Source organism: Anser brachyrhynchus (assembly GCF_964034855.1).
Source record: "Anser brachyrhynchus genome assembly, contig: SCAFFOLD_85, whole genome shotgun sequence".
In the NCBI taxonomy this organism is placed as follows: Eukaryota; Metazoa; Chordata; class Aves; order Anseriformes; family Anatidae; genus Anser; species Anser brachyrhynchus.
The window spans coordinates 561791-576809 of record NW_027664105.1 but is presented as its reverse complement, the minus strand read 5'-3'; the positions used below and the strand labels follow the sequence as shown (position 1 = coordinate 576809).

The 15019-nt window shown below is 58.0% G+C and overlaps 1 long non-coding RNA gene across 1 annotated transcript in view; it reads right to left on the bottom strand.

Annotated features, from left to right (window-relative positions):
• Positions 1 to 230: 230 nt before the first annotated feature.
• Positions 231 to 15019, bottom strand: part of LOC308186310 — a 191405-nt gene continuing 176616 nt past the window's right edge. The window contains exon 3 of the long non-coding RNA XR_013944010.1: positions 231 to 921. This is a non-coding gene — a long non-coding RNA (uncharacterized lncRNA). The remainder of the gene's footprint in view (positions 922 to 15019) is intronic.

Sequence of the window (15019 nt, the reverse complement as noted above, 5' to 3'; positions counted from 1 at the left end):
TACACTTGATCGACCTCTCCTGACTCAAAAAAATAGGGCCAGAGGGCCTTGCTGAACTACAAGTAGCCGCAAGCAAAGCCGCAACCTCAATACACACAGGGCTAATTAAGGCCTACCTAGGATCCTTCGCCCTCTCCATCCTGGTAATAATCCTAATAACACACAGACTCACTAATGGCCCCTAACATCCGCAAATCCCATCCCCTACTAAAAATAATCAACAACTCCCTAATCGACCTACCCGCCCCCTCCAACATCTCTGCCTGATGAAACTTCGGCTCCCTTCTAGCCATCTGCTTAGCCACACAAATCCTAACAGGCCTGCTACTAGCCATACACTACACCGCAGACACTTCACTCGCCTTCTCCTCAGTAGCTCACACATGCCGAGACGTCCAGTACGGATGGCTCATCCGCAACCTCCACGCCAACGGTGCTTCGCTCTTCTTTATCTGCATCTACTTACACATCGGACGAGGCCTCTACTACGGCTCCTACCTATACAAAGAAACCTGAAACACAGGAGTAATCCTCCTACTCACCCTAATAGCAACTGCCTTCGTAGGGTATGTCCTACCATGAGGACAAATGTCATTCTGAGGGGCCACCGTAATCACCAACCTATTCTCAGCCATCCCGTACATTGGGCAAACTCTAGTAGAATGAGCCTGAGGAGGATTCTCAGTAGACAATCCAACCTTAACCCGATTCTTCGCCATCCACTTCCTACTGCCCTTCCTAATTGCAGGAATCACCCTAGTCCACCTAACCTTCCTACACGAATCAGGCTCAAATAACCCACTAGGAATCGTATCAGACTGCGACAAAATCCCATTCCACCCATACTTCTCCATTAAAGACAGCTTAGGGCTTACCCTAATAATCACCCCTCTAATAGCACTAGCCCTATTTTCACCGAACCTCCTGGTTCTTGGAATCCTAGTTGGGAGTGGTTGGCCACATGAGAAGTACAGGATTTTTACCTGTGATTTAGTCTTGACAAGGCTATGTAATTGGTTTACTAACGTCTCATAAGAAAGAAGCATGAGCGGTTAATGCAGTTGGCTTGAAACCCATCCCCAGTGGTGCAAGTGCACTCTCTGCACTCACTGCACTGCATCCCCAGTGGTGCCAGTGCAATCTCTGGACTCACTGCACTGCATCCCCAGTGGTGCCAGTGCACTCTCTGGACTCACTGAAGTGCATCCCCATTGGTGCCATTGCACTCTCTGCACTCACTGCACTGCATCCCCAGTGGTGCCAGTGCACTCACTGGACTGACTACACTACATCCCCAGTGGTGCCAGTGCGCTCTCCGGAGTCACAGCACTGCATCCCCAGTGGTGCCAGAGCACTCACTGGACACACTGTACTGCATCACAGGTGGTGCCAGTGCACTCTCTGCACTCACTGCACAGCATCCCCAGTGGTGCCAGTGCATTCACTGGACTCACTGGACTGCATCACCAGTGGTGCCAGTGCACTCTCTGGACTCACTGCAGTGCATCCCCAGTGGTGCCAGTGCACTCTCTGGACTCACTGCAGTGCATCCCCAGTGGTGCCAGTGCAGTCTCTGGACTCACTGCACTGCATCCCCAGTGGTGCCAGAGCACTCTCTGGACTCACTGCACCGCATCCCCAGTGGTGTCAGTGCAATCTCTGGACTCACTGTACTGCATCCCCAGTGGTGCCAGTGCACTCTCAAGACTCACTGCAGTGCATCCCCAGTGGTGCCAGTGCACTCTCTGGACTCCCTGCAGTGCATACCCAGTGGCGCCAGTGCACTCTCTGGACTCACTGCACTGCATCCCCAGTGGTGCCAGTGCACTCTCTGGACTCACTGCACTGCATCCCCAGTGGTGCCAGAGCACTCTCTGGACTCACTGCACCGCATCCCCAGTGGTGTCAGTGCAATCTCTGGACTCACTGGACTGCATCACCAGTGGTGCCAGTGCACTCTCTGGACTCACTGAAGTGCATCCCCAGTGGTGCCAGTGCACTCTCTGGACTCACTGCAGTGCATCCCCAGTGGTGCCAGTGCACTCTCTGGACTCACTGCAGTGCATCCCCAGTGGTGCCAGTGCAATCTCTGGACTCACTGTAGTGCATCCCCAGTGGTGCCAGTGCAATCTCTGGACTCACTGCAGTGCATCCCCAGTGGTGCCAGTGCACTCTCTGGACTCACTGTACTGCATCCCCAGTGGCGCCAGTGCACTCTCAAGACTCACTGCAGTGCATCCCCAGTGGTGCCAGTGCACTCTCTGGACTCCCTGCAGTGCATACCCAGTGGCGCCAGTGCACTCTCTGGACTCACTGCACTGCATCCCCAGTGGCGCCAGTGCACTCTCTGGACTCACTGCACTGCATCCCCAGTGGTGCCAGTGCACTCACTGGACTCACTGTACTGCATCACCAGTGGTGCCAGTGCACTCTCTGGACTCACTGCACTGCATCCCCAGTGGTTCCAGTGCATTCACTGGACTCACTGTACTGCATCTCCAGTGGTGCCAGTGCACTCTCTGGACTCACTGCACTGCATCCCCAGTGGTGCCAGTGCACTCTCTGGACTCACTGCACTGCATCCCCAGTGGTGCCAGTGCACTCTCTGCACTCACTTCTCTGCATTCCCAGTGGTGCCAGTGAAGTCTCTGGACTCACTGCACTGCATCCACAGTGGTGCCAGTGCAATCTCTGGACTCACTGCAGTGCATCCCCAGTGGTGCCAGTGCACTCTCTGGACTCACTGCACTGCATCCCCAGTGGTGCCAGTGCACTCTCTGGACTCACTGCAGTGCATCCCCAGTGGTGCCAGTGCACTCTCTGGACTCACTGCACTGCATCCCCAGTGGTGCAAGTGCACTCTCTCGAGTCACTGCACTACATACCCAGTGGTGCCAGTGCACTCACTGGACTCACTGTACTGCATCATCTGTGGTGCCAGTGCACTCTCTGGACTCACTGCAATGCATCTCCAGTGGTGCCAGTGCACTCTCTGGACTCACTGCACTGCATCCCCAGTGGTGCCAGTGCACTCTCTGGACTCACTGCACTGTATCCCCAGTGGTGCCAGTGCACTCACTGGATTCACTGCAGTGCATCCCCAGTGGTGCCAGTGCACTCTCTGGACTCACTGCACTGCATCCCCAGTGGTGCCAGTGCACTCTGTGGACTCACTGCACTGCATCCCCAGTGGTGACAGTGCACTCTCTGGACTCACTGCAGTGCATCCCCAGTGGTGACAGTGCACTCTCTGGACTCACTGCAGTGCATGCCCAGTGGTGCCAGTGCACTCTCTGGACTCACTGCACTGCATCCCCAGTGGTGCCAGTGCAGTCTCTGGAGTAACTGCACTGCTTCCCCAGTGGTGCCAGTGCACTCTCTGGACTCACTGCACCGCATCCCCAGTGGTGCCAGTGCACTCTCTGGACTCACTACACTGCATCCCCAGTGGTGCCAGTGCACTCTCTGGAGTCACAGCACTGCATCCCCAGTGGTGCCAGTGCACTCTCTGGACTCACTGAAGTGCATCCCCAGTGGTGCCAGTGCACTCTCTGGACTCACTGAAGTTCATTCTCAGTGGTGCCAGTGCACTCTCTGGACTCACTGCAGTGCATCCCCAGTGGTGCCAGTGCACTCTCTGGACTCACTGCACTGCATCCCCAGTGGTGCCAGTGCACTCTCTGCACTCACTTCTCTGCATTCCCAGTGGTGCCAGTGAAGTCTCTGGACTCACTGCACTGCATCCACAGTGGTGCCAGTGCAATCTCTGGACTCACTGCAGTGCATCCCCAGTGGTGCCAGTGCACTCTCTGGACTCACTGCACTGCATCCCCAGTGGTGCCAGTGCACTCTCTGGACTCACTGCAGTGCATCCCCAGTGGTGCCAGTGCACTCTCTGGACTCACTGCACTGCATCCCCAGTGGTGCAAGTGCACTCTCTCGAGTCACTGCACTACATACCCAGTGGTGCCAGTGCACTCACTGGACTCACTGTACTGCATCATCTGTGGTGCCAGTGCACTCTCTGGACTCACTGCACTGCATCCCCAGTGGTGCCAGTGCACTCTCTGGACTCACTGCACTGTATCCCCAGTGGTGCCAGTGCACTCACTGGATTCACTGCAGTGCATCCCCAGTGGTGCCAGTGCACTCTCTGGACTCACTGCACTGCATCCCCAGTGGTGCCAGTGCACTCTGTGGACTCACTGCACTGCATCCCCAGTGGTGACAGTGCACTCTCTGGACTCACTGCAGTGCATCCCCAGTGGTGACAGTGCACTCTCTGGACTCACTGCAGTGCATGCCCAGTGGTGCCAGTGCACTCTCTGGACTCACTGCACTGCATCCCCAGTGGTGCCAGTGCAGTCTCTGGAGTAACTGCACTGCTTCCCCAGTGGTGCCAGTGCACTCTCTGGACTCACTGCACCGCATCCCCAGTGGTGCCAGTGCACTCTCTGGACTCACTACACTGCATCCCCAGTGGTGCCAGTGCACTCTCTGGAGTCACAGCACTGCATCCCCAGTGGTGCCAGTGCACTCTCTGGACTCACTGAAGTGCATCCCCAGTGGTGCCAGTGCACTCTCTGGACTCACTGAAGTTCATTTTCAGTGGTGCCAGTGCACTCTCTGGACTCACTGCAGTGCATCCCCAGTGGTGCCAGTACACTCACTGGACTCACTGCACTGCATCCCCAGTGGTGCCAGTGCACTCTCTGGACTCACTAAACTGCATCACCAGTGGTGCCTCTGCACTCTCTGGACTCACTGCACTGCTTCCCCAGTGGTGCCAGTGCACTCACTAGACTCACTGCAGTGCATCCCCACTGGTGCCAGTGCACTCTCTGGGCTCACTGCAGTGCATCCCCAGTGGTGCCAGTGCACTCTCTGGACTCACTGCACTGCATCCCCAGTGGTGCCTGTGCGCTCTCTGGAGTCACAGCACTGCATCCACAGTGGTGCCAGTGCAATCTCTGGACTCACTGCACTGCATCCCCAGTGGTGCCAGTGCACTCTCTGGACTCACTGAAGTGCATTCTCAGTGGTGCCAGTGCACTCTCTGGACTCACTGCACTGCATCCCCAGTGGTGCCAGTGCACTCTCTGGACTCACTGAACTGCATCCCCAGTGGTGCCAGTGCACTCTCTGGACTCACTGCACTGCATCCCCAGTGCTGCCAGCGCACTCTCTGGACTCACTGCACTGCATCCCTAGTGGTGCCACTGCACTCTCTGGACTCACTGCACTGCTTCCCCAGTGGTGCCAGTGCACTCTCTGGACTCACTGCACTGCATCCCCAGTGGTGCCAGTACACTCTCTGGACTCACTAAACTGCATCCCCACTGGTGCCAGTGCACTCTCTGGACTCACTGCACTGCATCCCCAGTGCTGCCAGTGCACTCTCTGGACTCACTGCACTGCATCCCCAGTGGTTCCAGCGCACTCTCTGGACTCACTGCACTGCATCCCCAGTGGTGCTAGTGCACTCTCTGGACTCACTGCAGTGCATCCCCAGTGGTGCCAGTGCACTCTCTGGACTCACTGAAGTGCATTCTCAGTGGTGCCAGTGCACTCTCTGGACTCACTTCAGTGCATCCCCAGTGGTGCCAGTACACTCTCTGGACTCACTGCAGTGCATCCCCAGTGGTGCCAGTGCACTCTCTGGACTCACTGTACTGCATCCCCAGTGGTGCCAGTGCACTCTCAGGACTCACTGCACTGCATCCCCAGTGGTGCCAGTGCACTCTCTGGACTCACTGCACTGCATCCCCAGTAGTGACAGTTCACTCTCTGGACTCACTGCTGTGCATCCCCAGTGGTGCCAGTGCACTCTCTGGACTCACTGCACTGCATCCCCAGTGGTGCCAGTGCACTCTCTGGACTCACTGCACTGCATCCCCAGTGGTGCCAGTGCACTCACTGGATTCACTGCAGTGCATCCCCAGTAGTGCCAGTGCACTCTCTGGACTCACTGCACTGCATCCCCAGTGGTGCCAGTGCACTCTGTGGACTCACTGTACTGCATCCCCAGTGGTGACAGTGCACTCTCTGGACTCACTGCAGTGCATCCCCAGTGGTGCCAGTGCACTCTCTGGAGTCACTGCACTGCATCCCCAGTGGTGCCAGTGCACTCTCTGGACTCACTGCACTGCATCCCCAGTGGTGCCAGTGCAGTCTCTGGAGTAACTGCAGTGCATCCCCACTGGTGCCAAAGCACTCTCTGGACTCACTGCAGTGCATCCCCAGTGGTGCCACTGCACTCTCTGGACTCACTGCAGTGCATCCCCAGTGGTGCCAGTGCACTCTCTGGACTCATTGAAGTGCATTCTCAGTGGTGCCAGTGCACTCTCTGGACTCACTGCACTGCATCCCCAGTGGTGCCAGTGCGCTCTCTGGAGTCACAGCACTGCATCCCCAGTGGTGCCAGTGCAATCTCTCGACTCACTGCACTGCATCCCCAGTGGTGCCAGTGCACTCTCTGGACTCACTGCACTGCATCCCCGGTGGTGCCAGTGCACTCTCTGGAGTAACTGCACTGCATCCCCCTTGTGCCAAAGCACTCTCTGGACTCCCAGCACCGCATCCCCAGTGGTGCCAGTGCACTCTCTGGACTCCCAGCACTGCATCCCCAGTGGTGCCAGTGCACTCTCTGGACTCACTGCAGTGCATCCCCAGTGGTGCCAGTGCACTCTCTGGACTCACTGCACTGCATCCCCAGTGGTGCCAGTGCACTCTCTGGACTCACTGCAGTGCATCCCCAGTGGTGCCACTGCACTCTCTGGACTCACTGCAGTGCATCCCCAGTGGTGCCAGTGCACTCTCTGGACTCACTGCAGTGCATCCCCAGTGGTGCCAGTGCACTCTCTGGACTCACTAAACTGCATCACCAGTGGTGCCACTGCACTCTCTGGACTCACTGCACTGCTTCCCCAGTGGTGCCAGTGCACTCACTGGACTGACTGCAGTGCATCCCCAGTGGTGCCAGTGCACTCTCTGGACTCACTGCACTGCATCCCCAGTGGTGCTAGTGCACTGTGTGGACTCACTGTACTGCATCCCCAGTGGTGCCAGTGCACTCTCTGGACTCACTGAAGTGCATTCTCAGTGGTGCCAGTGCACTCTCTGGACTCACTGCACTGCATCCCCAGTATTGCCAGTGCACTCTCTGGACTCACTGCAGTGCATCCCCAGTGGTGCCAGTGCACTCTCTGGACTCACTGCAGTGCATCCCCAGTGGTGCCAGTGCACTCTCTGGACTCACTGCACTGCTTCCCCAGTGGTGCCAGTGCACTCTTTCGAGTCACTGCAGTGCATCCCCATTGGTGCCACTGCACTCTCTGGACTCACTGCACTGCATCCCCAGTGGTGCCAGTGCACTCTCTGGACTCACTGCAGTGCATCACCAGTGGTGCCAGTGCGCTCTCTGGAGTCACAGCACTGCATCCCCAGTGGTGCCAGTGCAATCTCTGGACTCACTGCACTGCATCCCCAGTGGTGCCAGTGCAATCTCTGGACTCACTGCAGTGCATCCCCAGTGGTGCCAGTGCACTCTCTGGACTCACTGCAGTGCATCCACAGTGGTGCCACTGCACTCTCTGGATTCACTGCACTGCATACCCAGTGGTGCCAGTGCACTCTCTGAACTTACTGCACTGCATCCCCAGTGGTGCCAGTGCACTCACTGGACTCACTGCAGTGCATCCCCAGTGGTGCCAGTGCACTCTCTGGACTCACTGCACTGCATCCCCAGTGGTGCCAGTGCACTCTCTGGACTCACTGCACTGCACCCCCAGTGGTTCCAGCGCACTCTCTGGACTCACTGCACTGCATCCCCAGTAGTGCTAGTGCACTCTGTGGACTCACTGCAGTGCATCCCCAGTGGTTCCAGTGCACTCTCTGGACTCACTGCAGTGCATCCCCAGTGGTGCCAGTGCACTCTCTGGACTCACTTCAGTGCATCCCCAGTGGTGCCAGTACACTCTCTGGACTCACTGCAGTGCATCCCCAGTGGTGCCAGTGCACTCTCTGGACTCACTGCAGTGCATCCCCAGTGGAGCCAGTGCACTCTCTGGACTCACTGCAGTGCATCCGCAGTGGTGCCAGTGCACTCTCTGGACTCACTGCACTGCATCCCCAGTGGTGCCAGTGCACTCTCTGGACTCACTGCACTGCATCCCCAGTGGTGCTAGTGCACTGTGTGGACTCACTGTACTGCATCCCCAGTGGTGCCAGTGCAATCTCTGGACTCACTGCAGTGCATCCCCAGTGGTGCCAGTGCACCCTCTGGACTCACTGAAGTGCATTCTCAGTGGTGCCAGTGCACTCTCTAGACTCACTGCACTGCATCCCCAGTATTGCCAGTGCACTCTCTGGACTCACTGCAGTGCATCCCCAGTGGTGCCAGTGCACTCTCTGGACTCACTGCACTGCTTCCCCAGTGGTGCCAGTGCACTCTTTCGAGTCACTGCAGTGCATCCCCAGTGGTGCCAGTGCACTCTCTGGACTCACTGCAGTGCATCCCCAGTGGTGCCAGTGCACTCTCTGGACTCACTGCAGTGCATCTCCAGTGGTGCCAGTGCGCTCTCTGGAGTCACAGCACTGCATCCCCAGTGGTGCCAGTGCACTCTCTGGACTCACTGCACTGCATCCCCAGTGGTGCCAGTGCACTCACTGGATTCACTGCACTGCATCCCCAGTGGTGCCAGTGCACTCTCTGGACTCACTGCACTGCATCCCCAGTGGTGCCAGTGCACTCTGTGGACTCACTGTACTGCATCCCCAGTGGTGACAGTGCACTCTCTGGACTCACTGCAGTACATCCCCAGTGGTGCCAGTGCACTCTCTGGACTCACTGCAGTGCATCCCCACTGGTGCCAGTGCACTCTCTGGAGTCACTGCACTGCATCCCCAGTGGTGCCAGTGCAGTCTCTGGAGTAACTGCAGTGCATCCCCACTGGTGCCAAAGCACTCTCTGGACTCACTGCACTGCATCCCCAGTGGTGCCACTGCACTCTCTGGACTCACTGCAGTGCATCCCCAGTGGTGCCAGTGCACTCTCTGGACTCACTGCAGTGCATCCCCAGTGGTGCCAGTGCACTCTCTGGACTCACTGCACTGCATCCCCAGTGGTGCCAGTACACTCACTGGACTCACTGCACTCATCCCCAGTGGTGCCAGTGCACTCTCTGGACTCACTAAACTGCATCCCCAGTGGTGCCACTGCACTCTCTGGACTCACTGCACTGCTTCCCCAGTGGTGCCAGTGCACTCTCTGGACTCACTGCACTGCATCCCCAGTGGTGCCAGTGCGCTCTCTGGAGTCACAGCACTGCATCCCCAGTGGTGCCAGTGCAATCTCTGGACTCACTGCACTGCATCCCCAGTGGTGCCAGTGCACTCTCTGGACTCACTGCACTGCATCCCCGGTGGTGCCAGTGCAGTCTCTGGAGTAACTGCACTGCATCCCCACTGGTGCCAAAGCACTCTCTGGACTCCCAGTACCGCATCCCAAGTGGTGCCAGTGCACTCTCTGGACTCACTGCACTGCATCCCCAGTGGTGCCAGTGCACTCTCTGGACTCACTGCACTGCATCCCCAGTGGTGCCAGTGCACTCTCTGGACTCACTGCAGTGCATCCCCTGTGGTGCCACTGCACTCTCTGGACTCACTGCAGTGCATCCCCAGTGGTGCCAGTGCACTCTCTGGACTCACTAAACTGCATCCCCAGTGGTGCCAGTACACTCACTGGACTCACTGCACTGCATCCCCAGTGGTGCCAGTGCACTCTCTGGACTCACTAAACTGCATCACCAGTGGTGCCACTGCACTCTCTGGACTCACTGCACTGCTTCCCCAGTGGTGAAGTGCACTCACTGGACTGACTGCAGTGCATCCCCACTGGTGCCAGTGCACTCTCTGGACTCACTGCAGTGCATCCCCAGTGGTGCCAGTGCACTCTCTGGACTCACTGCACTGCATCCCCAGTGGTGCCTGTGCGCTCTCTGGAGTCACAGCACTGCATTCTCAGTGGTGCCAGTGCACTCTCTGGACTCACTGCACTGCATCCCCAGTGGTGCCAGTGCACTCTCTGGACTCACTGAACTGCTTCCCTAGTGGTGCCAGTGCACTCTCTGGACTCACTGCACTGCATCCCCAGTGCTGCCAGTGCACTCTCTGGACTGACTGCACTGCATCCCCAGTGGTGCCACTGCACTCTCTGGACTCACTGCACTGCTTCCCCAGTGGTGCCAGTGCACTCTCTGGACTTACTGCACTGCATCCCCAGTGGTGCCAGTGCACTCACTGGACTCACTGCAGTGCATCCCCAGTGGTGCCAGTGCACTCTCTGGAGTCACTGCACTGCATCCCCAGTGGTGCCAGTGCACTCTCTGGACTCACTGCACTGCATCCCCAGTGGTTCCAGCGCACTCTCTGGACTCACTGCACTGCATCCCCAGTAGTGCTAGTGCACTCTGTGGACTCACTGCAGTGCATCCCCAGTGGTGCCAGTGCACTCTCTGGACTCACTGAAGTGCATTCTCAGTGGTGCCAGTGCACTCTCTGGACTCACTGCAGTGCATCCGCAGTGGTGCCATTGCACTCTCTGGACTCACTGCACTGCATCCCCAGTGGTGCCAGTGCACTCTCTGGACTCACTGCAGTGCATCCCCAGTGGTGCCAGTGCACTGTGTGGACTCACTGTACTGCATCCCCAGTGGTGCCAGTGCAATCTCTGGACTCACTGCAGTGCATCCCCAGTGGTGCCAGTGCACTCTCTGGACTCACTGAAGTGCATTCTCAGTGGTGCCAGTGCACTCTCTGGACTCACTGCACTGCATCCCCAGTATTGCCAGTGCACCCTCTGGACTCACTGCAGTGCATCCCCAGTGGTGCCAGTGCACTCTCTGGACTCACTGCACTGCTTCCCCAGTGGTGCCAGTGCACTCTTTCGAGTCACTGCAGTGCATCCCCAGTGGTGCCAGTGCACTCTCTGGACTCACTGCAGTGCATCCCCAGTGGTGCCAGTGCACTCTCTGGACTCACTGCACTGCATCCCCAGTGGTGCCAGTGCGCTCTCTGGAGTAACAGCACTGCATCCCCGGTGGTGCCAGTGCAATCTCTGGACTCACTGCACTGCATCCCCAGTGGTGCCAGTGCGCTCTCTGGACACACTGCAGTGCATTCTCAGTGGTGCCAGTGCACTCTCTGGACTCACTGCACTGCATCCCCAGTGGTGCCAGTGCACTCTCTGGACTCACTGAACTGCATCCCCAGTGGTGCCAGTGCAATCTCTGGACTCACTGCAGTGCATCCCCAGTGGTGCCAGTGCACTCTCTGGACTCACTGAAGTGCATTATCAGTGGTTCCAGTGCACTCTCTGGACTCACTGCAGTGCATCCCCAGTAGTGACAGTGCACTCTCTGGACTCACTGCAGTGCATCCCCAGTGGAGCCAGTGCACTCTCTGGACTCACTGCAGTGCATCCCCAGTGGTGCCAGTGCACTCTCTGGACTCACCGCACTGCATCGCCAGTGCACTCTCTGGACTCACTGCAGGGCATCCCCGGTGGAGCCAGTGTACTCTCAGGACTCACTGCACTGCATCCCCAGTGCTGCCAGTGCACTCTCTTGAGTCACTGCACTGCATCCCCTGTGGTGCAAGAGCACTCTCTGGACTCACAGCAGTGCATCACCAGTGGTACCAGTGCACTCTCTGGACTCACTGCACTGCATCCCCAGTGGTGCCAGTGCACTCTCTGGACTCACTGCACTGCATCCCCAGTGGTGCTAGTGCACTGTGTGGACTCACTGTACTGCATCCCCAGTGGTGCCAGTGCAATCTCTGGACTCACTGCAGTGCATCCCCAGTGGTGCCAGTGCACTGTGTGGACTCACTGTACTGCATCCCCAGTGGTGACAGTGCACTCTCTGGACTCACTGCAGTGCACCCCCAGTGGTGCCAGTGCACGCTCTGGACTCACTGCAGTGCATCCCCAGTGGTGCCAGTGCACTCTCTGCACTCACTGCACTGCATCCCCATTGGTGCCAGTGCAGTCTCTGGAGTAACTGCAGTGCATCCCCAGTGGTGCCAGTGCACTCTCTGGACTCACTGCAGTGCATCCCCAGTGGTGCCACTGCACTCTCTGGACTCACTGCAGTGCATCTCCAGTGGTGTCAGTGCACTCTCTGGACTCATTGAAGTGCATTCTCAGTGGTGCCAGTGCACTCTCTGGACTCACTGCAGTGCATCCCCAGTGGTGCCAGTACACTCACTGGACTCACTGCACTGCATCCCCAGTGGTGCCAGTGCACTCTCTGGACTCACTGCACTGCATCCCCACTGGTGCCTGTGCGCTCTCTGGAGTCACAGCACTGCATTCTCAGTGGTGCCAGTGCACTCTCTGGACTCACTGCACTGCATCCCCAGTGGTGCCAGTGCACTCTCTGGACTCACTGAACTGCATCCCCAGTGGTGCCAGTGCACTCTCTGGACTCACTGCACTGCATCCCCAGTGCTGCCAGTGCACTCTCTGGACTCACTGCACTGCATCCCCAGTGGTGCCACTGCACTCTCTGGACTCACTGCACTGCTTCCCCAGTGGTGCCAGTGCACTCTCTGAACTTACTGCACTGCATCCCCAGTGGTGCCAGTGCACTCACTGGACTCACTGCAGTGCATCCCCAGTGGTGCCAGTGCACTCTCTGGAGTCACTGCACTGCATCCCCAGTGGTGCCAGTGCACTCTCTGGACTCACTGCACTGCATCCCCAGTGGTTCCAGCGCACTCTCTGGACTCACTGCACTGCATCTCCAGTAGTGCTAGTGCACTCTGTGGACTCACTGCAGTGCATCCCCAGTGGTGCCAGTGCACTCTCTGGACTCACTGAAGTGCATTCTCAGTGGTGCCAGTGCACTCTCTGGACTCACTTCAGTGCATCCCCAGTGGTGCCAGTGCACTCTCTGGACTCACTGCAGTGCATCCCCAGTGGTGCCAGTGCACTCTCTGGACTCACTGCAGTGCATCCCCAGTGGTGCCAGTGCACTCTCTGGACTCACTGCAGTGCATCCGCAGTGGTGCCATTGCACTCTCTGGACTCACTGCACTGCATCCCCAGTGGTGCCAGTGCACTCTCTGGACTCACTGCACTGCATCCCCAGTGCTGCCAGTGCACTCTCTTGAGTCACTGCACTGCATCCCCTGTGGTGCAAGAGCACTCTCTGGACTCACAGCAGTGCATCACCAGTGGTGCCAGTGCACTCTCTGGACTCACTGCACTGCATCCCCAGTGGTGCCAGTGCACTCTCTGGACTCGCTGCACTGCATCCCCAGTGGTGCTAGTGCACTGTGTGGACTCACTGTACTGCATCCCCAGTGGTGCCAGTGCAATCTCTGGACTCACTGCAGTGCATCCCCAGTGGTGCCAGTGCACTCTCTGGACTCACTGAAGTGCATTCTCAGTGGTGCCAGTGCACTCTCTGGACTCACTAAACTGCATCCCCAGTATTGCCACTGCACTCTCTGGACTCACTGCAGTGCATCCCCAGTGGTGCCAGTGCACTCTCTGGACTCACTGCACTGCATCTCCAGTAGTGCTAGTGCACTCTGTGGACTCACTGCAGTGCATCCCCAGTGGTGCCAGTGCACTCTCTGGACTCACTGAAGTGCATTCCCAGTGGTGCCAGTGCACTCTCTGGACTCACTTCAGTGCATCCCCAGTGGTGCCAGTACACTCTCTGGACTCACTGCAGTGCATCCCCAGTGGTGCCAGTGCACTCTCTGGACTCACTGCAGTGCGTCCCCAGTGGAGCCAGTGCACTCTCTGGACTCACTGCAGTGCATCCGCAGTGGTGCCATTGCACTCTCTGGACTCACTGCACTGCATCCCCAGTGGTGCCAGTGCACTCTCTGGACTCACTGCACTGCATCCCCAGTGCTGCCAGTGCACTCTCTTGAGTCACTGCACTGCATCCCCTGTGGTGCAAGAGAACTCTCTGGACTCACAGCAGTGCATCACCAGTGGTGCCAGTGCGCTCTCTGGACTCACTGCACTGCATCCCCAGTGGTGCCAGTGCACTCTCTGGACTCACTGCACTGCATCCCCAGTGGTGCCAGTGCACTGTGTGGACTCACTGTACTGCATCCCCAGTGGTGCCAGTGCACTCTCTGGACTCACTGAAGTGCATTCTCAGTGGTGCCAGTGCACTCTCTGGACTCACTGCACTGCATCCCCAGTATTGCCAGTGCACTCTCTGGACTCACTGCAGTGCATCCCCAGTGGTGCCAGTGCACTCTCTGGACTCACTGCACTGCTTCCCCAGTGGTGCCAGTGCACTCTTTCGAGTCACTGCAGTGCATCCCCATTGGTGCCAGTGCACTCTCTGGACTCACTGCAGTGCATCACCAGTGGTGCCAGTGCACTCTCTGGACTCACTGCAGTGCATCCCCAGTGGTGCCAGTGCGCTCTCTGGAGTCACAGCACTGCATCCCCAGTGGTGCCAGTGCAATCTCTGGACTCACTGCACTGCATCCCCAGTGGTGCCAGTGCGCTCTCTGGACTCACTGCAGTGCATTCTCAGTGGTGCCAGTGCACTCTCTGGACTCACTGCACTGCATCCCCAGTGGTGCCAGTGCACTCTCTGGACTCACTGAACTGCATCCCCAGTGGTGCCAGTGCAATCTCCGGACTTACTGCAGTGCATCCCCAGTGGTGCCAGTGCACTCTCTGGACTCACTGCACTGCATCCACAGTGGTGCCACTGCACTCTCTGGACTCACTGCACTGCTTCCCCAGTGGTGCCAGTGCACTCTCTGAACTTACTGCACTGCATCCCCAGTGGTGCCAGTGCACTCACTGGACTCACTGCAGTGCATCCCCAGTGGTGCCAGTGCACTCTCTGGAGTCCCTGCACTGCATCCCCAGTGGTGCCAGTGCACTCTCTGTACTCACTGCACTGCACCCCCAGTGGTTCCAGCGCACTCTCTAGACTCACTGCACTGCATCCGCAGTAGTGCTATTGCACTC